Source organism: Lissotriton vulgaris, chromosome 1_1, assembly GCF_964263255.1.
Source record: "Lissotriton vulgaris chromosome 1_1, aLisVul1.2, whole genome shotgun sequence".
NCBI classification, from domain to species: Eukaryota; Metazoa; Chordata; class Amphibia; order Caudata; family Salamandridae; genus Lissotriton; species Lissotriton vulgaris.
Genome location: NC_141685.1, coordinates 1,369,555,085 through 1,369,579,000, shown reverse-complemented (window position 1 = coordinate 1,369,579,000; position 23,916 = coordinate 1,369,555,085). Strand labels below are relative to the sequence as shown.

General features: G+C 42.9%; 12 non-coding genes across 12 annotated transcripts; all 12 read left to right on the top strand.

The window, feature by feature from the left end:
• Positions 1-4,744: 4,744 nt before the first annotated feature.
• TRNAH-GUG (transfer RNA histidin (anticodon GUG)) lies at positions 4,745-4,816 on the top strand. The gene has a single exon. It is a non-coding gene; the product is annotated as a tRNA-His (tRNA).
• A 1,499-nt stretch (positions 4,817-6,315) lies between these two features.
• Positions 6,316-6,397, top strand: TRNAS-AGA (transfer RNA serine (anticodon AGA)). Its single transcript has one exon. It is a non-coding gene; the product is annotated as a tRNA-Ser (tRNA).
• Positions 6,398-7,686: 1,289 nt separating this feature from the next.
• On the top strand, positions 7,687-7,758 carry TRNAH-GUG (transfer RNA histidin (anticodon GUG)). Its single transcript has one exon. It is a non-coding gene; the product is annotated as a tRNA-His (tRNA).
• Positions 7,759-9,257: 1,499 nt separating this feature from the next.
• On the top strand, positions 9,258-9,339 carry TRNAS-AGA (transfer RNA serine (anticodon AGA)). The gene has a single exon. It is a non-coding gene; the product is annotated as a tRNA-Ser (tRNA).
• Positions 9,340-12,199: 2,860 nt separating this feature from the next.
• On the top strand, positions 12,200-12,281 carry TRNAS-AGA (transfer RNA serine (anticodon AGA)). Its single transcript has one exon. It is a non-coding gene; the product is annotated as a tRNA-Ser (tRNA).
• A 1,289-nt stretch (positions 12,282-13,570) lies between these two features.
• Positions 13,571-13,642, top strand: TRNAH-GUG (transfer RNA histidin (anticodon GUG)). The gene has a single exon. It is a non-coding gene; the product is annotated as a tRNA-His (tRNA).
• A 1,499-nt stretch (positions 13,643-15,141) lies between these two features.
• TRNAS-AGA (transfer RNA serine (anticodon AGA)) lies at positions 15,142-15,223 on the top strand. The gene has a single exon. It is a non-coding gene; the product is annotated as a tRNA-Ser (tRNA).
• A 1,289-nt stretch (positions 15,224-16,512) lies between these two features.
• Positions 16,513-16,584, top strand: TRNAH-GUG (transfer RNA histidin (anticodon GUG)). The gene has a single exon. It is a non-coding gene; the product is annotated as a tRNA-His (tRNA).
• A 1,499-nt stretch (positions 16,585-18,083) lies between these two features.
• Positions 18,084-18,165, top strand: TRNAS-AGA (transfer RNA serine (anticodon AGA)). The gene has a single exon. It is a non-coding gene; the product is annotated as a tRNA-Ser (tRNA).
• Positions 18,166-19,454: 1,289 nt separating this feature from the next.
• Positions 19,455-19,526, top strand: TRNAH-GUG (transfer RNA histidin (anticodon GUG)). The gene has a single exon. It is a non-coding gene; the product is annotated as a tRNA-His (tRNA).
• Positions 19,527-21,025: 1,499 nt separating this feature from the next.
• Positions 21,026-21,107, top strand: TRNAS-AGA (transfer RNA serine (anticodon AGA)). The gene has a single exon. It is a non-coding gene; the product is annotated as a tRNA-Ser (tRNA).
• A 1,289-nt stretch (positions 21,108-22,396) lies between these two features.
• TRNAH-GUG (transfer RNA histidin (anticodon GUG)) lies at positions 22,397-22,468 on the top strand. The gene has a single exon. It is a non-coding gene; the product is annotated as a tRNA-His (tRNA).
• Positions 22,469-23,916: the final 1,448 nt, after the last annotated feature.

Below are 23,916 nucleotides of genomic sequence, written 5' to 3'. Positions count from 1 at the left end.
CACCCTGGTTTTTAGGCCTAACCCTGGTTCTGACCCATTTGTCTGCCCTCTTACCCAATTCCTGTGGAGAGGTCAACTCAGAGTCTACCAGGTGCTGATGTAATAACTGGTTCTGACAATTATTTAAGATTTGCTCCCTCATAATTAGATTATACAATCCTTTAAAATCAGTAACCTTACTACCCAGTAGCCAGCCTTCAAAAGCCTTAGTGGCACAATCAACAAAGTCAGTCCAATCTTGAGACTGAGTTTTCTGGGTGTCTCTGAACAGCATCCTGTATTGTTCAGTGGTTAAACCAAACCCATCAACCAGTGTATTCTTCAAGATTTTGTAATTGTTAGCATCCTCCACCCTTGTGGTGAGGAGCTTATCTCTACCTTTACCATCAAAGGAGAGCCACAAGATAGCTGCCCACTGACTTTGGGGAACACCCGGCACGGTGCAGGCTCTCTCCAAAGCAGTAATCCATTTGTGGATGTCATCCCCTTCTTTAAAGGGGGGCACTATCTTATTCAGGTGCTTTGTATTAAAACTCCTTTCCCTATTGCTAGGTTTATTGCTGCCACCAGTGGGCTGTAGCCCACATAATTCTTGCTCTCTAGCAAGGGCAAGTCTCTCTTTGGCCAGGGCAAGTTCTTCCCTTTCAATCCTCAGTTTGATTGCCCTTTCTTCAGCTTCATACACTCTCCTCTTAGGGGAAGACATCCCTCTGTGAGAAGAGTTGAGAGAGCCATTGGTTCGAAAGGATCTGTTAGAGCCTCTTGATAGAGACCTAACTCGTCCATTCCCAATGTTAAGCTGACCTGAGAGTGGGCCCAGGGGTCCCCTAGTACCAAGCTCATATCTGCTTAAGTTAGACCTGGTTAGTCTACTGACTTCTACCTGTCCCTTATCTGCCTCATCCCCTGACAACTGGTCCTCATCCTCATCCTCAGCATCATCTGCTTCCTGGAGGGGATGTGCCTGGCTATCAAAGGGTCCCTGTAAGGAGGGCAAACTTCCTTCTGGATTAGAAGGGTCTGGGTTACCAGCCCTACTGGCATCATAAGCCTCTAAGAGACCAATCAGAAAGGAAGTGGTGGGGTTAGACCCCTGTTTTAGTTTCCTGAGAGTACACACTTGTCTCATCTCATGGAAGCTAAGAGCAGCATATTTTGAAGTAAGGACCTGTGGAGGGTCCACTGACACAAGGGGATACTCAGAGTTTCCTCCTTTGTCTGACATGCTGATTCTAGTGTGGTGTACGTGATGCACCTACCTACACTATGTGTTTGCCTACTGATCCCTTGCTAAGAGTTGCAGCCAAGGTGTGCTAAGCCTTGAGGAGCTACAACAGCTGGTTCAGTAGAACTCAGAGTATTCTAAGCTTAGTTATATGTACTAACAGTACTTATGTGATCTTTCAACAAGATATTCTTAGGATACGTGTGGCAAAACAACAGCAAGCTCAAATCCCACCGCTGCCACCAATGTGAGAAGGTGGCCTGATATGCAGTGCTCACTATTCTAGTGAACACTATGTATCAGTCCAGCAACCCTTATTGATGATTGGTTGTAAGTCAACCTTATAGACCAGCTATCCTAGTAGCGTGGATACGAGCAGTCTAAGGCTAAAGACTCGAGAGGGCGTGTTAAGCCAGCTGTTATACCACACATATACCCCTTGAACACCAAGTGAAAGGACACCACACAAGTGTTATGAAAATAAACAGGTATTTATTAAGAATCACAACAGCCCTGTACTCTTTATGAGGACAGGGTACTAAGCACAAACCAAAACTCTTACAAAAATACTTAAGTTAGCACAGTATATACAAATGCCCGAGGGGCACGGAAAACCATATACTTGAAAAGTGGAATGCGAAATTACTAGCAGGTAAGTACAGTACTAATAGGCTTTGGAATCGCTAGGACTTGACTATAGAATCGTTAGATTACTTCTGGGAGACCCAGGGGACTCGGGTGCAGTGTGTGCACTCTCACGCGAGATGCGGGACAAAGTCTATGGTAGCTAGAAATTGCAAAGTTAGTGTTCTCAGGCGAACCCGACCTGGTAGGGAGAAAACGAAAGTAGATTCTGACCCTTGGATAGTGAGGCTATGCTGGGGCACCAAAATGCCGAAGTTACCTAGCCCAGGGGCTGCAGCTGCATAGGACTCAAAAGACGTCGGGAATCCTCGTTGACGGACCAGGAGCCTGGAAGAAAGAAGTTGCTGGCAGGCGACCAGTGAAGAAAGTTCGGTGGATCCAAGCCTGGATCGATGGAAGATGACACCTGAAAGCAGAGGGGACCAAGTTCGAGACTACTAGCCAGTAGTCAGTGGGCACCAGGAGGGCACCGGATGGTAGCCACCTCGATTAGGTGAGTGGGTGACGCTGTGCTCGAAGATCTCACGGACCAGGAGGTGTTGTCGGCGACCAGGAAGGAGGATCGAGCTGTCCCATGAAGATAGAAGCTGTCGGCGTCGCTGGACCCAGGATTGGGCAACAAAGCCTTGGCAAATTCAAGCCCACGCGGTGGACCTAAAATGGCGTCTGGAGTGGACCAGGAGGGTCCGGGGTGCCTCTCTTCAAGAAGGAAGCAAGGGCCAGTCTCGAGTAACCAGACCAGCAGCAGTGATGTCGTCGGGCGTCGTTCAGAAGGCCACAAGCCAGCCGGCTAGTAGCCAAACAACGCGGTGCACAGCAAACAGCAGAAGGGCGCCACGCAGATCGTGGAGATGCAGGGAGGCTGACCTTGGGTGCTGGAGCTGCGCAGGGTCGGGGCTTCTCGGACCCCAAAGCACTCACCAGTGGAGGACACGGTGGGCTTGTTGTAAAGATGTTGTGCAGTCTTGGCGATCGTCGGTCCCTCGAGGTCTCGTCGCACTCACGGTTCTCAGCTTTGCTGTAGAGGTGAGTAGAGGTCAGAGGTGCCAGGGAAGCCGGGTCTCGTCGAGCTGGGTCGTCGGATTCGTGATGAAGGACTTGCAGCAGACCGCAGTGCTCTTTAGGATGGTGCCTGCGGATGCAGGGTGACTACTCCTTAGCCACAAGGGAGAATCTTGATGAAGAAATCTTGAAGTCCTTTCGCAGAAAGTCGTGTCTTGATTCCAAAGATGATCTAATTTGAACAGGGGGCCCGCTCCCATCTTTATACTAGAAAAGGGGGCTGACCCGGTGACTAGGTCCTGCCTATGGGTGGGACTAGGAGGGGGGTGGTTACACCCCTCTCCCCTGCCGGACTTCCCCAGGCCAGGGGCTGGTGTGCCCCTGGAACTGGTTCTGACTGGCCTATGCGTAGTGAGCACCGGGGTGCCACTCAGCAGTCACCTTCCTGAAAAGCCCTGCCTACCCAGGATACACAAAACCCTGTCTGGGATGGTGCTAGCACCGCCCCGGACAGGAAACCCTTTGTCCAAGCCTCCCTCGCTGGAAGGACTCCCAGCAGCAGGAGGTCAGACTCGTGTCTGTGGTGGCAGCATCCATTTTGTGGAGCTGAGGCTTTAGTTAACTTTAACCGGGGTTCACAGTTACATACATGTCGTGTCCCTCTAAAAGGGTGGAATGCTAACCCCGTCGCCAGAATTGGCGAGGGGTTAGTATTCCAATTCGTATGACACCTTACTCGACATGTTTTGATAAAGCAATACCAAAGTTGGCATTTAACCGCGAGGATTATAATGCACTTAAGAGTATATGGTATGCAATATCATGGAACAGCTATTAGGACTTGGTTCCGCAAGCTGCAGACGGGCTCAGCTCATGCCAGAGCACCATCTCACACGATTCCAAGCACTCTGCCTTCAGGATTGTCAAGGCCTGCCATAGGAGTGACTGATAGGAATCTGTGTGTCCATTTTAGGGTTAGGTATAGGTATACTACACCTACAGCAAAGGGTGATTACACGACTTTGCCCCAGCTGTCATGCAGCCAGTTGTGTCAAATTTAGGAGGCCAGCCAGGGGTGGCATAATACATGCTGCAGCCCCTGGCAGCCCTGGGTACACCTATGCCCTGAGTTACAGGGTCTGATAAGGTGGCCCAGTACCAATTGGAAATGTACCTAGGGTACATGGAATCCATTTTAAAGAGAGAGCAGTAGGCCTGGGGTCCCGATTGGCAGGGTCCCAGGTCGACTATGTCCAAAACCAGCTAAAACACAGGGCAAAAAGTTGGGGGCAACCATAGTCAGGATGTACCTTCCTACAGCCCCTACGAGCCATGGTGCTTGCTTCATCATAATTAGGCATGCAGTCATTAGCCACAGCTCTGATTATGGGTCACTGAGGTCAGTTTCAATAATTCCTCAAAAACCTAACCATGCAGTCCCCCCTAACTGTGTAGTTATCCTGCTTTACTGCTGTTTGTGTGATTAGCTGGGAGGAGCTCACGGCAGCATCCTCCCAATAAAAGTGTAGATGGACCGTTCCTTAACTCTTTCTTGCTTCACATACAGATGGCTTGAGGAGGTACAGGGGAGATGCAGGTCTAATAAACAGAATAGAATATCTGCGCCAGGTGTGTTTCTCTGCATTGGTGTCCCATCACAGGCCCACCAGTGTATGTGTGATCTTTGACTCCTGCCAGTTCACAAGCAGGCGGCCAGGAAACGGTTTCAGCCTATCAACCACTGAGGAGATAAAGCCTTTGTATAAGGAATGAGGAAGCAATGAACACATTCAGCCTATCACAGGAGTAGCCCTGAGTGTTCCGAATTATAATTTCTTCATATCACTGTACGTTATTGAGCCCAAGTAGCTCGCCGTGATCGTATAGTGGTTAGTACTCTGCGTTGTGGCCGCAGCAACCTCGGTTCGAATCCGAGTCACGGCATTGTGGTTGGCAATGTCACGGCAGTTGGGTTTTTCCTTTACAGAATTCCCAAATGTACCAGTTGTTTTTGTAAAATGTCTATTAAAAACAGATCCTTTTCAATATTTAAACGATCTAACAACAAATTATTTAAACACACATGATTATAAGATGTAGGTATACTGTACTTACTGACATAAATTATCGTTCTTGAACATATTTGCGGTAAGGGGAGCGGAGCTCTCCCCCAGGCCAATCAGAATGCAGATGAATGCAGTTGCAGTTGAGTGACCTGTGTTGTGGCTGTCTACAGGGAATGCACATATGTAGCTGTCTCGCAGCCGAATCCAGACGTCAATCGAAGACAGGTTTCAATGCAAATAGAGCAGTAAGTGCAGAGAAATGCTCACTCTCTAAAAATGGCATTTATACAATAGTAAGATTAAATCCAACCTCACCAGTAGATAGGATTTATCAATAAATAAATAAAGCTTCTCCTCTCTGATATGGAATTACCCCCCAAAAAGTATAAGGGAATACCCAATGCTAACCTATGAGAGGGGCAGACCTCACAGTAGTGAAAAATGTAATAGACTGTTTGATACTACTAGGACATACAAACTACCACAGTACATGTCTTACCTTTTACTTACATAGCAGGATGCCCCTAGGACTACCTAGGGCCTACCTTAGGGGTTACTGATATGTAATAAAATTGGAGTTTAAGGCTTGGCAAGTAGTTTTAAATGCCAAGTCGAAGTGGCAGTACACTGCAGCACAGGCACTGCAGTAGCAGGCTTGAGACAGGTTTGAAATGCTATTTCTTTGGGCAGCACAATCAGTCCCTGGGTATATGGTATACCACTTTACAAGGGGCTTTCAAGTAAATTAAATCTGTCAGTCAGGTATACTCCAATTATACACATGATTAGGGAAGAAGCACGTGCACTTCAGCACTGATTAGTAGCGATAAAGTGATCAGAGTCCTAAGGCCAACAAAAAGATACAGCAAAATGCGGAGGTGAAAAGCAATAAGGTGGGGTTGGGACCACCTTAAGAATGCAAGGTCTAACAAAAACGAACTAAGGATAACATGAGTAAAACATCAGGTTTCTCTACAGCATTTGGTGAGACAAGTGGGCCTTCTTTTATCTTCCATAAATGCAATCCTTCCCGGACCCCTTTATTATATAGCTCTTCAAGGAAAAAATATAAAGCACTTACAAAGGAGCCTCAAATACTCAAAGATGGTAGACTTCTTTAATATGGGACATATACTAAAAGCAGCACGAAAACAGAGTGCAATAGGGTCCAAAAAACTTGAGTGACCCATGAGAGTATGCATGCAAGCCTATGGTATTCCAAACTAGAGATATACACATGCAATTTTTGTTTTTAGGAGAGAATGTGCCTGCTGAAAAAAACCTTATTTTTAAAAAGTGCATTGCAGAATATCAGGAATTTGCTGTGGGACACCTTGAAAACTTGCATACAGATTATGTGCACACACCTTGCAGTCAGTTGTTGTGGCCGAGTGGTTAAGGCGATGGACTAGAAATCCATTGGGGTCTTCCCGCGCAGGTTCGAATCCTGCCGACAACGAGAATCTTTTTAACATCGGCTACAATTTCAGAAGTTAACCTTTAGTATTTCTTCCATGTCAGTTTTATAAATAGGTGGCTTATTTTGGTGTCACTATTGCCATATCACATATTTATTATCGCTCCCCCTTTCATATCTTTGCTATAACTCTCGTCCTTCATTAGCGCTGGTGCAAACGCTTCAAATTATTATACCCTGGCTCTCTCGGTCATACCTGTGCATGCACTTGAAACTTACTTTACCAATAAAAGAAGCAAATAGAGAAATAAAATAAAAGTGCTAGCTGGATTAGGCAAACACACTTCATAAAACTGCATTTTCTTTTCTATTCTCCCCCGTGTTACAAGCTTAACTGCTCCCTGTGTAATTTCTCTTAACCTGCTGTTCCTGGAAGAGAATTTCATCTACAAGCTCTTTCTGTGTTTTTTCCTAGTCTTTTCTTTCCCTTTTCTTAGATTTGTAACTGTTCCTTTACGTGCTCTATTTAGGCGCCATTAATCTCATTTGAGCTCCTTGTACCTGCTGCTGTTTTCTCCACACCTCATAATGTCTTTTCCCTCTTTCTCTCTTTCTCTGCGGTTGGTGGCTACTTTCCAAAGCGTCTGATGCCCCAATGTTCCTTCGTCTTGTTGTCAGACGTGAATTTGAAAAGCAACAAAATTAACAAGCCTTTACCACTCACACATGGCAGAAGTTTATACTTTAATTCAATGAGCTAAGAAAAGTGTGTTGTGGGGCCCCTACGAGCCATGGTGCTTGCTTCATCATAATTAGGCATGCAGTCATTAGCCACAGCTCTGATTATGGGTCACTGAGGTCAGTTTCAATAATTCCTCAAAAACCTAACCATGCAGTCCCCCCTAACTGTGTAGTTATCTTGCTTTACTGCTGTTTGTGTGATTAGCTGGGAGGAGCTCACGGCAGCATCCTCCCAATAAAAGTGTAGATGGACCGTTCCTTAACTCTTTCTTGCTTCACATACAGATGGCTTGAGGAGGTACAGGGGAGATGCAGGTCTAATAAACAGAATAGAATATCTGCGCCAGGTGTGTTTCTCTGCATTGGTGTCCCATCACAGGCCCACCAGTGTATGTGTGATCTTTGACTCCTGCCAGTTCACAAGCAGGCGGCCAGGAAACGGTTTCAGCCTATCAACCACTGAGGAGATAAAGCCTTTGTATAAGGAATGAGGAAGCAATGAACACATTCAGCCTATCACAGGAGTAGCCCTGAGTGTTCCGAATTATAATTTCTTCATGTCACTGTACGTTATTGAGCCCAAGTAGCTCGCCGTGATCGTATAGTGGTTAGTACTCTGCGTTGTGGCCGCAGCAACCTCGGTTCGAATCCGAGTCACGGCATTGTGGTTGGCAATGTCACGGCAGTTGGGTTTTTCCTTTACAGAATTCCCAAATGTACCAGTTGTTTTTGTAAAATGTCTATTAAAAACAGATCCTTTTCAATATTTAAACGATCTAACAACAAATTATTTAAACACACATGATTATAAGATGTAGGTATACTGTACTTACTGACATAAATTATCGTTCTTGAACATATTTGCGGTAAGGGGAGCGGAGCTCTCCCCCAGGCCAATCAGAATGCAGATGAATGCAGTTGCAGTTGAGTGACCTGTGTTGTGGCTGTCTACAGGGAATGCACATATGTAGCTGTCTCGCAGCCCAATCCAGACGTCAATCGAAGACAGGTTTCAATGCAAATAGAGCAGTAAGTGCAGAGAAATGCTCACTCTCTAAAAATGGCATTTATACAATAGTAAGATTAAATCCAACCTCACCAGTAGATAGGATTTATCAATAAATAAATAAAGCTTCTCCTCTCTGATATGGAATTACCCCCCAAAAAGTATAAGGGAATACCCAATGCTAACCTATGAGAGGGGCAGACCTCACAGTAGTGAAAAATGTAATAGACTGTTTGATACTACTAGGACATACAAACTACCACAGTACATGTCTTACCTTTTACTTACATAGCATGATGCCCCTAGGACTACCTAGGGCCTACCTTAGGGGTTACTGATATGTAATAAAATTGGAGTTTAAGGCTTGGCAAGTAGTTTTAAATGCCAAGTCAAAGTGGCAGTACACTGCAGCACAGGCACTGCAGTAGCAGGCTTGAGACAGGTTTGAAATGCTATTTCTTTGGGCGGCACAATCAGTCCCTGGGTATATGGTATACCACTTTACAAGGGGCTTTCAAGTAAATTAAATCTGTCAGTCAGGTATACTCCAATTATACACATGATTAGTGAAGAAGCACGTGCACTTCAGCACTGATTAGTAGCGATAAAGTGATCAGAGTCCTAAGGCCAACAAAAAGATACTGCAAAATGCGGAGGTGAAAAGCAATAAGGTGGGGTTGGGACCACCTTAAGAATGCAAGGTCTAACAAAAACGAACTAAGGATAACATGAGTAAAACATCAGGTTTCTCTACAGCATTTGGTGAGACAAGTGGGCCTTCTTTTATCTTCCATAAATGCAATCCTTCCCGGACCCCTTTATTATATAGCTCTTCAAGGAAAAAATATAAAGCACTTACAAAGGAGCCTCAAATACTCAAAGATGGTAGACTTCTTTAACATGGGACATATACTAAAAGCAGCACGAAAACAGAGTGCAATAGGGTCCAAAAAACTTGAGTGACCCATGAGAGTATGCATGCAAGCCTATGGTATTCCAAACTAGAGATATACGCATGCAATTTTTGTTCTTAGGAGAGAATGTGCCTGCTGAAAAAAACCTTATTTTTAAAAAGTGCATTGCAGAATATCAGGAATTTGCTGTGGGACACCTTGAAAACTTGCATACAGATTATGTGCAGACACCTTGCAGTCAGTTGTTGTGGCCGAGTGGTTAAGGCGATGGACTAGAAATCCATTGGGGTCTCCACGCGCAGGTTCGAATCCTGCCGACAACGAGAATCTTTTTAACATCGGCTACAATTTCAGAAGTTAACCTTTAGTATTTCTTCCATGTCAGTTTTATAAATAGGTGGCTTATTTTGGTGTCACTATTGCGATATCACATATTTATTATCGCTCCCCCTTTCATATCTTTGCTATAACTCTCGTCCTTCATTAGCGCTGGTGCAAACGCTTCAAATTATTATACCCTGGCTCTCTCGGTCATACCTGTGCATGCACTTGAAACTTACTTTACCAATAAAAGAAGCAAATAGAGAAATAAAATAAAAGTGCTAGCTGGATTAGGCAAACACACTTCATAAAACTGCATTTTCTTTTCTATTCTCCCCCGTGTTACAAGCTTAACTGCTCCCTGTGTAATTTCTCTTAACCTGCTGTTCCTGGAAGAGAATTTCATCTACAAGCTCTTTCTCTGTTTTTTCCTAGTCTTTTCTTTCCCTTTTCTTAGATTTGTAACTGTTCCTTTACGTGCTCTATTTAGGCGCCATTAATCTCATTTGAGCTCCTTGTACATGCTGCTGTTTTCTCCACACCTCATACTGTCTTTTCCCTCTTTCTCTCTTTCTCTGCGGTTGGTGGCTACTTTCCAAAGCGTCTGATGCCCCAATGTTCCTTCGTCTTGTTGTCAGACGTGAATTTGAAAAGCAACAAAATTAACAAGCCTTTACCACTCACACATGGCAGAAGTTTATACTTTAATTCAATGAGCTAAGAAAAGTGTGTTGTGGGGCCCCTATGAGCCATGGTGCTTGCTTCATCATAATTAGGCATGCAGTCATTAGCCACAGCTCTGATTATGGGTCACTGAGGTCAGTTTCAATAATTCCTCAAAAACCTAACCATGCAGTCCCCCCTAACTGTGTAGTTATCTTGCTTTACTGCTGTTTGTGTGATTAGCTGGGAGGAGCTCACGGCAGCATCCTCCCAATAAAAGTGTAGATGGACCGTTCTTTAACTCTTTCTTGCTTCACATATAGATGGCTTGAGGAGGTACAGGGGAGATGCAGGTCTAATAAACAGAATAGAATATCTGCGCCAGGTGTGTTTCTCTGCATTGGTGTCCCATCACAGGCCCACCAGTGTATGTGTGATCTTTGACTCCTGCCAGTTCACAAGCAGGCGGCCAGGAAACGGTTTCAGCCTATCAACCACTGAGGAGATAAAGCCTTTGTATAAGGAATGAGGAAGCAATGAACACATTCAGAATATCACAGGAGTAGCCCTGAGTGTTCCGAATTATAATTTCTTCATGTCACTGTGCGTTATTGAGCCCAAGTAGCTCGCCGTGATCGTATAGTGGTTAGTACTCTGCGTTGTGGCCGCAGCAACCTCGGTTCCAATCCGAGTCACGGCATTGTGGTTGGCAATGTCACGGCAGTTGGGTTTTTCCTTTACAGAATTCCCAAATGTACCAGTTGTTTTTGTAAAATGTCTATTAAAAACAGATCCTTTTCAATATTTAAACGATCTAACAACAAATTATTTAAACACACATGATTATAAGATGTAGGTATACTGTACTTACTGACATAAATTATCGTTCTTGAACATATTTGCGGTAAGGGGAGCGGAGCTCTCCCCCAGGCCAATCAGAATGCAGATGAATGCAGTTGCTGTTGAGTGACCTGTGTTGTGGCTGTCTACAGGGAATGCACATATGTAGCTGTCTCGCAGCCCAATCCAGACGTCAATCGAAGACAGGTTTCAATGCAAATAGAGCAGTAAGTGCAGAGAAATGCTCACTCTCTAAAAATGGCATTTATACAATAGTAAGATTAAATCCAACCTCACCAGTAGATAGGATTTATCAATAAATAAATAAAGCTTCTCCTCTCTGATATGGAATTACCCCCCAAAAAGTATAAGGGAATACCCAATGCTAACCTATGAGAGGGGCAGACCTCACAGTAGTGAAAAATGTAATAGACTGCTTGATACTACTAGGACATACAAACTACCACAGTACATGTCTTACCTTTTACTTACATAGCATGATGCCCCTAGGACTACCTAGGGCCTACCTTAGGGGTTACTGATATGTAATAAAATTGGAGTTTAAGGCTTGGCAAGTAGTTTTAAATGCCAAGTCGAAGTGGCAGTACACTGCAGCACAGGCACTGCAGTAGCAGGCTTGAGACAGGTTTGAAATGCTATTTCTTTGGGCGGCACAATCAGTCCCTGGGTATATGGTATACCACTTTACAAGGGGCTTTCAAGTAAATTAAATCTGTCAGTCAGGTATACTCCAATTATACACATGATTAGGGAAGAAGCACGTGCACTTCAGCACTGATTAGTAGCGATAAAGTGATCAGAGTCCTAAGGCCAACAAAAAGATACAGCAAAATGCGGAGGTGAAAAGCAATAAGGTGGGGTTGGGACCACCTTAAGAATGCAAGGTCTAACAAAAACGAACTAAGGATAACATGAGTAAAATATCAGGTTTCTCTACAGCATTTGGTGAGACAAGTGGGCCTTCTTTTATCTTCCATAAATGCAATCCTTCCCGGACCCCTTTATTATATAGCTCTTCAAGGAAAAAATATAAAGCACTTACAAAGGAGCCTCAAATACTCAAAGATGGTAGACTTCTGTAATATGGGACATATACTAAAAGCAGCACGAAAACAGAGTGCAATAGGGTCCAAAAAACTTGAGTGACCCATGAGAGTATGCATGCAAGCCTATGGTATTCCAAACTAGAGATATAGGCATGCAATTTTTGTTTTTAGGAGAGAATGTGCCTGCTGAAAAAAACCTTATTTTTAAAAAGTGCATTGCAGAATATCAGGAATTTGCTGTGGGACACCTTGAAAACTTGCATACAGATTACGTGCATACACCTTGCAGTCAGTTGTTGTGGCCGAGTGGTTAAGGCGATGGACTAGAAATCCATTGGGGTCTCCCTGCGCAGGTTCGAATCCTGCCGACAACAAGAATCTTTTTAACATCGGCTACAATTTCAGAAGTTAACCTTTAGTATTTCTTCCATGTCAGTTTTATAAATAGGTGGCTTATTTTGGTGTCACTATTGCCATATCACATATTTATTATCGCTCCCCCTTTCATATCTTTGCTATAACTCTCGTCCTTCATTAGCGCTGGTGCAAACGCTTCAAATTATTATACCCTGGCTCTCTCGGTCATACCTGTGCATGCACTTGAAACTTACTTTACCAATAAAAGAAGCAAATAGAGAAATAAAATAAAAGTGCTAGCTGGATTAGGCAAACACACTTCATAAAACTGCATTTTCTTTTCTATTCTCCCCCGTGTTACAAGCTTAACTGCTCCCTGTGTAATTTCTCTTAACCTGCTGTTCCTGGAAGAGAATTTCATCTACAAGCTCTTTCTGTGTTTTTTCCTAGTCTTTTCTTTCCCTTTTCTTAGATTTGTAACTGTTCCTTTACGTGCTCTATTTAGGCGCCATTAATCTCATTTGAGCTCCTTGTACCTGCTGCTGTTTTCTCCACACCTCATACTGTCTTTTCCCTCTTTCTCTCTTTCTCTGCGGTTGGTGGCTACTTTCCAAAGCGTCTGATGCCCTAATGTTCCTTCGTCTTGTTGTCAGACGTGAATTTGAAAAGCAACAAAATTAACAAGCCTTTACCACTCACACATGGCAGAAGTTTATACTTTAATTCAATGAGCTAAGAAAAGTGTGTTGTTGGGCCCCTACGAGCCATGGTGCTTGCTTCATCATGATTAGGCATGCAGTCATTAGCCACAGCTCTGATTATGGGTCACTGAGGTCAGTTTCAATAATTCCTCAAAAACCTAACCATGCAGTCCCCCCTAACTGTGTAGTTATCTTGCTTTACTGCTGTTTGTGTGATTAGCTGGGAGGAGCTCACGGCAGCATCCTCCCAATAAAAGTGTAGATGGACCGTTCCTTAACTCTTTCTTGCTTCACATACAGATGGCTTGAGGAGGTACAGGGGAGATGCAGGTCTAATAAACAGAATAGAATATCTGCGCCAGGTGTGTTTCTCTGCATTGGTGTCCCATCACAGGCCCACCAGTGTATGTGTGATCTTTGACTCCTGCCAGTTCACAAGCAGGCGGCCAGGAAACGGTTTCAGCCTATCAACCACTGAGGAGATAAAGCCTTTGTATAAGGAATGAGGAAGCAATGAACACATTCAGCCTATCACAGGAGTAGCCCTGAGTGTTCCGAATTATAATTTCTTCATGTCACTGTACGTTATTGAGCCCAAGTAGCTCGCCGTGATCGTATAGTGGTTAGTACTCTGCGTTGTGGCCGCAGCAACCTCGGTTCGAATCCGAGTCACGGCATTGTGGTTGGCAATGTCACGGCAGTTGGGTTTTTCCTTTACAGAATTCCCAAATGTACCAGTTGTTTTTGTAAAATGTCTATTAAAAACAGATCCTTTTCAATATTTAAACGATCTAACAACAAATTATTTAAACACACATGATTATAAGATGTAGGTATACTGTACTTACTGACATAAATTATCGTTCTTGAACATATTTGCGGTAAGGGGAGCGGAGCTCTCCCCCAGGCCAATCAGAATGCAGATGAATGCAGTTGCAGTTGAATGACCTGTGTTGTGGCTGTCTACAGGGAATGCACATATGTAGCTGTCTCGCAGCCCAATCCAGACGTCAATCGAAGACAGGTTTCAATGCAAATAGAGCAGTAAGTGCAGAGAAATGCTCACTCTCTAAAAATGGCATTTATACAATAGTAAGATTAAATCCAACCTCACCAGTAGATAGGATTTATCAATAAATAAATAAAGCTTCTCCTCTCTGATATGGAATTACCCCCCAAAAAGTATAAGGGAATACCCAATGCTAACCTATGAGAGGGGCAGACCTCACAGTAGTGAAAAATGTAATAGACTGTTTGATACTACTAGGACATACAAACTACCACAATACATGTCTTACCTTTTACTTACATAGCATGATGCCCCTAGGACTACCTAGGGCCTACCTTAGGGGTTACTGATATGTAATAAAATTGGAGTTTAAGGCTTGGCAAGTAGTTTTAAATGCCAAGTCGAAGTGGCAGTACACTGCAGCACAGGCACTGCAGTAGCAGGCTTGAGACAGGTTTGAAATGCTATTTCTTTGGGCGGCACAATCAGTCCCTGGGTATATGGTATACCACTTTACAAGGGGCTTTCAAGTAAATTAAATCTGTCAGTCAGGTATACTCCAATTATACACGTGATTAGGGAAGAAGCACGTGCACTTCAGCACTGATTAGTAGCGATAAAGTGATCAGAGTCCTAAGGCCAACAAAAAGATACAGCAAAATGCGGAGGTGAAAAGCAATAAGGTGGGGTTGGGACCACCTTAAGAATGCAAGGTCTAACAAAAACGAACTAAGGATAACATGAGTAAAACATCAGGTTTCTCTACAGCATTTGGTGAGACAAGTGGGCCTTCTTTTATCTTCCATAAATGCAATCCTTCCCGGACCCCTTTATTATATAGCTCGTCAAGGAAAAAATATAAAGCACTTACAAAGGAGCCTCAAATACTCAAAGATGGTAGACTTCTTTAATATGGGACATATACTAAAAGCAGCACGAAAACAGAGTGCAATAGGGTCCAAAAAACTTGAGTGACCCATGAGAGTATGCATGCAAGCCTATGGTATTCCAAACTAGAGATATACGCATGCAATTTTTGTTTTTAGGAGAGAATGTGCCTGCTGAAAAAAAACTTATTTTTAAAAAGTGCATTGCAGAATATCAGGAATTTGCTGTGGGACACCTTGAAAACTTGCATACAGATTACGTGCATACACCTTGCAGTCAGTTGTTGTGGCCGAGTGGTTAAGGCGATGGACTAGAAATCCATTGGGGTCTCCCTGCGCAGGTTCGAATCCTGCCGACAACAAGAATCTTTTTAACATCGGCTACAATTTCAGAAGTTAACCTTTAGTATTTCTTCCATGTCAGTTTTATAAATAGGTGGCTTATTTTGGTGTCACTATTGCCATATCACATATTTATTATCGCTCCCCCTTTCATATCTTTGCTATAACTCTCGTCCTTCATTAGCGCTGGTGCAAACGCTTCAAATTATTATACCCTGGCTCTCTCGGTCATACCTGTGCATGCACTTGAAACTTACTTTACCAATAAAAGAAGCAAATAGAGAAATAAAATAAAAGTGCTAGCTGGATTAGGCAAACACACTTCATAAAACTGCATTTTCTTTTCTATTCTCCCCCGTGTTACAAGCTTAACTGCTCCCTGTGTAATTTCTCTTAACCTGCTGTTCCTGGAAGAGAATTTCATCTACAAGCTCTTTCTGTGTTTTTTCCTAGTCTTTTCTTTCCCTTTTCTTAGATTTGTAACTGTTCCTTTACGTGCTCTATTTAGGCGCCATTAATCTCATTTGAGCTCCTTGTACCTGCTGCTGTTTTCTCCACACCTCATACTGTCTTTTCCCTCTTTCTCTCTTTCTCTGCGGTTGGTGGCTACTTTCCAAAGCGTCTGATGCCCCAATGTTCCTTCGTCTTGTTGTCAGACGTGAATTTGAAAAGCAACAAAATTAACAAGCCTTTACCACTCACACATGGCAGAAGTTTATACTTTAATTCAATGAGCTAAGAAAAGTGTGTTGTTGGGCCCCTACGAGCCATGGTGCTTGCTTCATCATGATTAGGCATGCAGTCATTAGCCACAGCTCTGATTATGGGTCACTGAGGTCAGTTTCAATAATTCCTCAAAAACCTAACCATGCAGTCCCCCCTAACTGTGTAGTTATCTTGCTTTACTGCTGTTTGTGTGATTAGCTGGGAGGAGCTCACGGCAGCATCCTCCCAATAAAAGTGTAGATGGACCGTTCCTTAACTCTTTCTTGCTTCACATACAGATGGCTTGAGGAGGTACAGGGGAGATGCAGGTCTAATAAACAGAATAGAATATCTGCGCCAGGTGTGTTTCTCTGCATTGGTGTCCCATCACAGGCCCACCAGTGTATGTGTGATCTTTGACTCCTGCCAGTTCACAAGCAGGCGGCCAGGAAACGGTTTCAGCCTATCAACCACTGAGGAGATAAAGCCTTTGTATAAGGAATGAGGAAGCAATGAACACATTCAGCCTATCACAGGAGTAGCCCTGAGTGTTCCGAATTATAATTTCTTCATGTCACTGTACGTTATTGAGCCCAAGTAGCTCGCCGTGATCGTATAGTGGTTAGTACTCTGCGTTGTGGCCGCAGCAACCTCGGTTCGAATCCGAGTCACGGCATTGTGGTTGGCAATGTCACGGCAGTTGGGTTTTTCCTTTACAGAATTCCCAAATGTACCAGTTGTTTTTGTAAAATGTCTATTAAAAACAGATCCTTTTCAATATTTAAACGATCTAACAACAAATTATTTAAACACACATGATTATAAGATGTAGGTATACTGTACTTACTGACATAAATTATCGTTCTTGAACATATTTGCGGTAAGGGGAGCGGAGCTCTCCCCCAGGCCAATCAGAATGCAGATGAATGCAGTTGCAGTTGAGTGACCTGTGTTGTGGCTGTCTACAGGGAATGCACATATGTAGCTGTCTCGCAGCCCAATCCAGACGTCAATCGAAGACAGGTTTCAATGCAAATAGAGCAGTAAGTGCAGAGAAATGCTCACTCTCTAAAAATGGCATTTATACAATAGTAAGATTAAATCCAACCTCACCAGTAGATAGGATTTATCAATAAATAAATAAAGCTTCTCCTCTCTGATATGGAATTACCCCCCAAAAAGTATAAGGGAATACCCAATGCTAACCTATGAGAGGGGCAGACCTCACAGTAGTGAAAAATGTAATAGACTGTTTGATACTACTAGGACATACAAACTACCACAATACATGTCTTACCTTTTACTTACATAGCATGATGCCCCTAGGACTACCTAGGGCCTACCTTAGGGGTTACTGATATGTAATAAAATTGGAGTTTAAGGCTTGGCAAGTAGTTTTAAATGCCAAGTCGAAGTGGCAGTACACTGCAGCACAGGCACTGCAGTAGCAGGCTTGAGACAGGTTTGAAATGCTATTTCTTTGGGCGGCACAATCAGTCCCTGGGTATATGGTATACCACTTTACAAGGGGCTTTCAAGTAAATTAAATCTGTCAGTCAGGTATACTCCAATTATACACGTGATTAGGGAAGAAGCACGTGCACTTCAGCACTGATTAGTAGCGATAAAGTGATCAGAGTCCTAAGGCCAACAAAAAGATACAGCAAAATGCGGAGGTGAAAAGCAATAAGGTGGGGTTGGGACCACCTTAAGAATGCAAGGTCTAACAAAAACGAACTAAGGATAACATGAGTAAAACATCAGGTTTCTCTACAGCATTTGGTGAGACAAGTGGGCCTTCTTTTATCTTCCATAAATGCAATCCTTCCCGGACCCCTTTATTATATAGCTCGTCAAGGAAAAAATATAAAGCACTTACAAAGGAGCCTCAAATACTCAAAGATGGTAGACTTCTTTAATATGGGACATATACTAAAAGCAGCACGAAAACAGAGTGCAATAGGGTCCAAAAAACTTGAGTGACCCATGAGAGTATGCATGCAAGCCTATGGTATTCCAAACTAGAGATATACGCATGCAATTTTTGTTTTTAGGAGAGAATGTGCCTGCTGAAAAAAAACTTATTTTTAAAAAGTGCATTGCAGAATATCAGGAATTTGCTGTGGGACACCTTGAAAACTTGCATACAGATTATGTGCACACACCTTGCAGTCAGTTGTTGTGGCCGAGTGGTTAAGGCGATGGACTAGAAATCCATTGGGGTCTCCCTGCGCAGGTTCGAATCCTGCCGACAACGAGAATCTTTTTAACATCGGCTACAATTTCAGAAGTTAACCTTTAGTATTTCTTCCATGTCAGTTTTATAAATAGGTGGCTTATTTTGGTGTCACTATTGCCATATCACATATTTATTATCGCTCCCCCTTTCATATCTGTGCTATAACTCTCGTCCTTCATTAGCGCTGGTGCAAACGCTTCAAATTATTATACCCTGGCTCTCTCGGTCATACCTGTGCATGCACTTGAAACTTACTTTACCAATAAAAGAAGCAAATAGAGAAATAAAATAAAAGTGCTAGCTGGATTAGGCAAACACACTTCATAAAACTGCATTTTCTTTTCTATTCTCCCCCGTGTTACAAGCTTAACTGCTCCCTGTGTAATTTCTCTTAACCTGCTGTTCCTGGAAGAGAATTTCATCTACAAGCTCTTTCTGTGTTTTTTCCTAGTCTTTTCTTTCCCTTTTCTTAGATTTGTAACTGTTCCTTTACGTGCTCTATTTAGGCGCCATTAATCTCATTTGAGCTCCTTGTACCTGCTGCTGTTTTCTCCACACCTCATACTGTCTTTTCCATCTTTCTCTCTTTCTCTGCGGTTGGTGGCTACTTTCCAAAGCGTCTGATGCCCCAATGTTCCTTCGTCTTGTTGTCAGACGTGAATTTGAAAAGCAACAAAATTAACAAGCCTTTACCACTCACACATGGCAGAAGTTTATACTTTAATTCAATGAGCTAAGAAAAGTGTGTTGTGGGGCCCCTACGAGCCATGGTGCTTGCTTCATCATAATTAGGCATGCAGTCATTAGCCACAGATCTGATTATGGGTCACTGAGGTCAGTTTCAATAATTCCTCAAAAACCTAACCATGCAGTCCCCCCTAACTGTGTAGTTATCTTGCTTTACTGCTGTTTGTGTGATTAGCTGGGAGGAGCTCACGGCAGCATCCTCCCAATAAAAGTGTAGATGGACCGTTCCTTAACTCTTTCTTGCTTCACATACAGATGGCTTGAGGAGGTACAGGGGAGATGCAGGTCTAATAAACAGAATAGAATATCTGCGCCAGGTGTGTTTCTCTGCATTGGTGTCCCATCACAGGCCCACCAGTGTATGTGTGATCTTTGACTCCTGCCAGTTCACAAGCAGGCTGCCAGGAAACGGTTTCAGCCTATCAACCACTGAGGAGATAAAGCCTTTGTATAAGGAATGAGGAAGCAATGAACACATTCAGCCTATCACAGGAGTAGCCCTGAGTGTTCCGAATTATAATTTCTTCATGTCACTGTACGTTATTGAGCCCAAGTAGCTCGCCGTGATCGTATAGTGGTAAGTACACTGCGTTGTGGCCGCAGCAACCTCGGTTCGAATCCGAGTCACGGCATTGTGGTTGGCAATGTCACGGCAGTTGGGTTTTTCATTTACAGAATTCCCAAATGTACCAGTTGTTTTTGTAAAATGTCTATTAAAAACAGATCCTTTTCAATATTTAAACGATCTAACAACAAATTATTTAAACACACATGATTATAAGATGTAGGTATACTGTACTTACTGACATAAATTATCATTCTTGAACATATTTGCGGTAAGGGGAGCGGAGCTCTCCCCCAGGCCAATCAGAATGCAGATGAATGCAGTTGCAGTTGAGTGACCTGTGTTATGGCTGTCTACAGGGAATGCACATATGTAGCTGTCTCGCAGCCCAATCCAGACGTCAATCGAAGACAGGTTTCAATGCAAATAGAGCAGTAAGTGCAGAGAAATGCTCACTCTCTAAAAATGGCATTAATACAATAGTAAGATTAAATCCAACCTCACCAGTAGATAGGATTTATCAATAAATAAATAAAGCTTCTCCTCTCTGATATGGAATTACCCCCCAAAAAGTATAAGGGAATACCCAATGCTAACCTATGAGAGGGGCAGACCTCACAGTAGTGAAAAATGTAATAGACTGTTTGATACTACTAGGACATACAAACTACCACAGTACATGTCTTACCTTTTACTTACATAGCATGATGCCCCTAGGACTACCTAGGGCCTACCTTAGGGGTTACTGATATGTAATAAAATTGGAGTTTAAGGCTTGGCAAGTAGTTTTAAATGCCAAGTCGAAGTGGCAGTACACTGCAGCACAGGCACTGCAGTAGCAGGCTTGAGACAGGTTTGAAATGCTATTTCTTTGGGCGGCACAATCAGTCCCTGGGTATATGGTATACCACTTTACAAGGGGCTTTCAAGTAAATTAAATCTGTCAGTCAGGTATTCACCAATTATAAACATGATTAGGGAAGAAGCACGTGCACTTCAGCACTGATTAGTAGCGATAAAGTGATCAGAGTCCTAAGGCCAACAAAAAGATACAGCAAAATGCGGAGGTGAAAAGCAATAAGGTGGGGTTGGGACCACCTTAAGAATGCAAGGTCTAACAAAAACGAACTAAGGATAACATGAGTAAAACATCAGGTTTCTCTACAGCATTTGGTGAGACAAGTGGGCCTTCTTTTATCTTCCATAAATGCAATCCTTCCCGGACCCCTTTATTATATAGCTCTTCAAGGAAAAAATATAAAGCACTTACAAAGGAGCCTCAAATACTCAAAGATGGTAGACTTCTTTAATATGGGACATATACTAAAAGCAGCACGAAAACAGAGTGCAATAGGGTCCAAAAAACTTGAGTGACCCATGAGAGTATGCATGCAAGCCTATGGTATTCCAAACTAGAGATATACGCATGCAATTTTTGTTTTTAGGAGAGAATGTGCCTGCTGAAAAAAACATTATTTTTAAAAAGTGCATTGCAGAATATCAGGAATTTGCTGTGGGACACCTTGAAAACTTGCATACAGATTATGTGCACACACCTTGCAGTCAGTTGTTGTGGCCGAGTGGTTAAGGCGATGGACTAGAAATCCATTGGGGTCTCCCCGCGCAGGTTCGAATCCTGCCGACAACGAGAATCTTTTTAACATCGGCCACAATTTCAGAAGTTAACCTTTAGTATTTCTTCCATTTCAGTTTTATAAATAGGTGGCTTATTTTGGTGTCACTATTGCCATATCACATATTTATTATCGCTCCCCCTTTCATATCTTTGCTATAACTCTCGTCCTTCATTAGCGCTGGTGCAAACGCTTCAAATTATTATACCCTGGCTCTCTCGGTCATACCTGTGCATGCACTTGAAACTTACTTTACCAATAAAAGAAGCAAATAGAGAAATAAAATAAAAGTGCTAGCTGGATTAGGCAAACACACTTCATAAAACTGCATTTTCTTTTCTATTCTCCCCCGTGTTACAAGCTTAACTGCTCCCTGTGTAATTTCTCTTAACCTGCTGTTCCTGGAAGAGAATTTCATCTACAAGCTCTTTCTGTGTTTTTTCCTAGTCTTTTCTTTCCCTTTTCTTAGATTTGTAACTGTTCCTTTACGTGCTCTATTTAGGCGCCATTAATCTCATTTGAGCTCCTTGTACCTGCTGCTGTTTTCTCCACACCTCATACTGTCTTTTCCATCTTTCTCTCTTTCTCTGCGGTTGGTGGCTACTTTCCAAAGCGTCTGATGCCCCAATGTTCCTTCGTCTTGTTGTCAGACGTGAATTTGAAAAGCAACAAAATTAACAAGCCTTTACCACTCACACATGGCAGAAGTTTATACTTTAATTCAATGAGCTAAGAAAAGTGTGTTGTGGGGCCCCTACGAGCCATGGTGCTTGCTTCATCATAATTAGGCATGCAGTCATTAGCCACAGATCTGATTATGGGTCACTGAGGTCAGTTTCAATAATTCCTCAAAAACCTAACCATGCAGTCCCCCCTAACTGTGTAGTTATCTTGCTTTACTGCTGTTTGTGTGATTAGCTGGGAGGAGCTCACAGCAGCATCCTCCCAATAAAAGTGTAGATGGACCGTTCCTTAACTCTTTCTTGCTTCACATACAGATGGCTTGAGGAGGTACAGGGGAGATGCAGGTCTAATAAACAGAATAGAATATCTGCGCCAGGTGTGTTTCTCTGCATTGGTGTTCCATCACAGGCCCACCAGTGTATGTGTGATCTTTGACTCCTGCCAGTTCACAAGCAGGCTGCCAGGAAACGGTTTCAGCCTATCAACCACTGAGGAGATAAAGCCTTTGTATAAGGAATGAGGAAGCAATGAACACATTCAGCCTATCACAGGAGTAGCCCTGAGTGTTCCGAATTATAATTTCTTCATGTCACTATACGTTATTGAGCCCAAGTAGCTCGCCGTGATCGTATAGTGGTTAGTACTCTGCGTTGTGGCCGCAGCAATCTCGGTTCGAATCCGAGTCACGGCATTGTGGTTGGCAATGTCACGGCAGTTGGGTTTTTCTTTTACAGAATTCCCAAATGTACCAGTTGTTTTTGTAAAATGTCTATTAAAAACAGATCCTTTTCAATATTTAAACGATCTAACAACAAATTATTTAAACACACATGATTATAAGATGTAGGTATACTGTACTTACTGACATAAATTATCATTCTTGAACATATTTGCGGTAAGGGGAGCGGAGCTCTCCCCCAGGCCAATCAGAATGCAGATGAATGCAGTTGCAGTTGAGTGACCTGTGTTGTGGCTGTCTACAGGGAATGCACATATGTAGCTGTCTCGCAGCCCAATCCAGACGTCAATCGAAGACAGGTTTCAATGCAAATAGAGCAGTAAGTGCAGAGAAATGCTCACTCTCTAAAAATGGCATTTATACAATAGTAAGATAAAATCCAACCTCACCAGTAGATAGGATTTATCAATAAATAAATAAAGCTTCTCCTCTCTGATATGGAATTACCCCCCAAAAAGTATAAGGGAATACCCAATGCTAACCTATGAGAGGGGCAGACCTCACAGTAGTGAAAAATGTAATAGACTGTTTGATACTACTAGGACATACAAACTACCACAGTACATGTCTTACCTTTTACTTACATAGCATGATGCCCCTAGGACTACCTAGGGCCTACCTTAGGGGTTACTGATATGTAATCAAATTGGAGTTTAAGGCTTGGCAAGTAGTTTTAAATGCCAAGTCGTAGTGGCAGTACACTGCAGCAAAGGCACTGCAGTAGCAGGCTTGAGACAGGTTTGAAATGCTATTTCTTTGGGCGGCACAATCAGTCCCTGGGTATATGGTATACCACTTTACAAGGGGCTTTCAAGTAAATTAAATCTGTCAGTCAGGTATACTCCAATTATACACATGATTAGGGAAGAAGCACGTGCACTTCAGCACTGATTAGTAGCGATAAAGTGATCAGAGTCCTAAGGCCAACAAAAAGATACAGCAAAATGCGGAGGTGAAAAGCAATAAGGTGGGGTTGGGACCACCTTATGAATGCAAGGTCTAACAAAAACGAACTAAGGATAACATGAGTAAAACATCAGGTTTCTCTACAGCATTTGGTGAGACAAGTGGGCCTTCTTTTATCTTCCATAAATGCAATCCTTCCCGGACCTCTTTATTATATAGCTCTTCAAGGAAAAAATATAAAGCACTTACAAAGGAGCCTCAAATACTCAAAGATGGTAGACTTCTGTAATATGGGACATATACTAAAAGCAGCACGAAAACAGAGTGCAATAGGGTCCAAAAAACTTGAGTGACCCATGAGAGTATGCATGCAAGCCTATGGTATTCCAAACTAGAGATATACGCATGCAATTTTTGTTTTTAGGAGAGAATGTGCCTGCTGAAAAAAACATTATTTTTAAAAAGTGCATTGCAGAATATCAGGAATTTGCTGT